General features: G+C 42.4%; 1 non-coding gene across 1 annotated transcript; it reads left to right on the top strand.

Moving 5' to 3' along the window:
- Positions 1-730: 730 nt before the first annotated feature.
- TRNAF-GAA (transfer RNA phenylalanine (anticodon GAA)) lies at positions 731-803 on the top strand. Its single transcript has one exon. It is a non-coding gene; the product is annotated as a tRNA-Phe (tRNA).
- The last annotated feature ends 1,670 nt before the right edge of the window (positions 804-2,473 follow it).

Raw genomic sequence — 2,473 nt, 5'->3', positions numbered from 1 at the left:
ATTGTGTAAAAACAAGGAAAACGAGCCCTTAGGTGTACACTTATTTCCCTTATTTCATTGAACTAGGGTCTCGTACTGGCAGACTTGGTGTGTTTAGGTTGTATAAGAGGGACAATTATTCAGCTACCCGCTCATAATAAGTTCACGTGCTACGTGACGCCAAACATGCGCATAAAAGTGTTTTCACACTCGCCGTTCGGCTTATAGATGGCGCTGACTGTCACTCCTACTTCTATATTCACATATGAACCCAAAAAAGTGGATGGAGGGAAGGCCGCTTTGTAAGCTCAGTGGTTAGAGCATCGAACGCGTTATTCGAAGGTCGTAGGTTCGATTCCTGCCCACGGCTGGTTATTTTTTCATCCACATTTCTTTCTTCTTATTTACATTCCATTGGTTCTAATAACTTCCCTTGTACATTCCTTGGCATTACTGTCTGTTAGATCTCATTATTATTGTGTTAAAACACGGAAAACGAGCCTATAGGTATGCACTTCTTTCCCTTATTTCATTGAACGAGGGTCTCGTACTGGCAGACTTGGTGTGTTTAGGTTGTATAAGAGGGACAATTAACCAGCTGCCCGCTCATAATAGGTTCACGTGCTACGTGACGCCAAACATGCGCATAAGAGTGTTTTCACACTCGCCGTTTGGCTTATAGATGGCGCTGACTGTCACTCCTACTTCTAAATTTACATATAAACCCAAAAAAGTGGATGGAGGGAAGGCCGCTGTGGTAGCTCAGTGGTTAGAGCATCGAACGGAATATTCGAAGGTCGTAGGTTCGATTCCTGCCCACGGCTGGTTATTTTTTCATCCACTTTTCTTTCTTCCTATTTACATTCCATTGGTTCTAATAACATTCTCTGTACGTTTCTTCGCATTACTGTCTGGTAGATCTCATAAATATTGTGTTAAAACACGGAAAACGAGCCCTTAGGTATACACTTCTTTTCCTTATTTCATTGAACGAGGGTCTCGCACTGGCAGACTTGGTGTGTTTAGGTTGTATAAGAGGGACAATTATTCAGCTGCCCGCTCATAATAAGTTCACGTGCTACGTCACGCCAAACTTGCGCATAAGAGTGTTTTCACACTCGCCGTTTGGCTTATAGATGACGCTGACTGTCACTCCTACTTCTAAATTTACATATAAACCCAAAAAAGTGGATGGAGGGAAGGCCGCTGTGGTAGCTCAGTGGTTAGAGCATCGAACGCGTTATTTGAAGGTCGTAGGTTCGAATCCTGCCCACGGCTGGGTATTTTTTCATCCACTTTTCTTTCTTCTTATTTACATTCCATTGGTTCTAATAACTTCCCCTGTACAATCCTTGGCATTACTGTCTGTTAGATCTCTTTATATTGTGTTAAAACACGGAAAACGAGCCCTTAGGTATACACTTCTTTCCCTTATTTCATTGAACGAGGGTCTCGTACTGGCAGACTTGGTGTGTTTAGATTGTATAAGAGGGACAATTATACAGCTGCCCGCTCATATTAAGTTCACGTGCTAAGTGACTCCAAACATGCGCATAGGAGTGTTTTCACACTCGCTGTTTGCTTATAGATGGCACTGACTGTCACTCCTACTTCTAAATTCACATAAAAACCTAAAAAGTGGACGGAGGGAAGGCTGCTGTCGTAGCTTAGTGGTTAGAGCATCGAACGCGTAATTCGAAGGTCGTAGGTTCGATTCCTGCCAACGGCTGGTTATTTTTTCATCCACTTTTCTTTCTTCCTATTTACATTCCATTGGTTCTATTAACTTCCCCTGTACATTCCTTGGTTTAACTGTCTGTTAGATCTCATTAATATTGTGTAAAAACAAGGAAAACGAGCCTTTAGGTGTACACTTCTTTCCCTTATTTCATTGAACGAGGGTCTCGTACTGGCAGACTTGGTGTGTTTAGGTTGTATAAGAGGGACAATTAACCAGCTGCCCGCTAATAATAAGTTCACGTGCTACGTGACGCCAAACATGCGCATAAGAGTGTTTTCACACTCGCCGTTTGGCTTATAGATGGCGCTGACTGTCACTCCTACTTCTAAATTCACATATAAACCCAAAAAAGTGGATGGAAGGAAGGCCGCTGTGGTAGCTCAGTGGTTAGAGCATCGAACGCGTTATTCGAAGGTCGTAGAGTCGATTCCTGCCCACGGATGGTTATTTTTTCACCCACCTTTCTTTCTTCTTATTTACATTCCATTGGTTCTAATAACTTCCCCTGTACATTCCTTGGCATTACTGTCTGTTAGATCTCATTAATATTGTGTTAAAACACGGAAAACGAGCCCTTAGGTATACAATTCTTTTCCTTATTTCATTGAACGAGGGTCTTGTACTGGCAGACTTGGTGTGTTTAGGTTGTATAAGAGGGAATAATAATCAGCTGCCCGCTCATATTAAGTTCACGTGCTACGTGACGCCTAACATGCGCATAAGAGTGTTTTTACACTCGCCATTTGCTTATAG

Source organism: Rhipicephalus microplus, chromosome 4 (genome assembly GCF_043290135.1).
Source record: "Rhipicephalus microplus isolate Deutch F79 chromosome 4, USDA_Rmic, whole genome shotgun sequence".
Taxonomy (NCBI): Eukaryota; Metazoa; Arthropoda; class Arachnida; order Ixodida; family Ixodidae; genus Rhipicephalus; species Rhipicephalus microplus.
The sequence above is the reverse complement of the archived record's forward strand: the minus strand, read 5'-3'. Positions and strand labels throughout refer to the sequence as shown.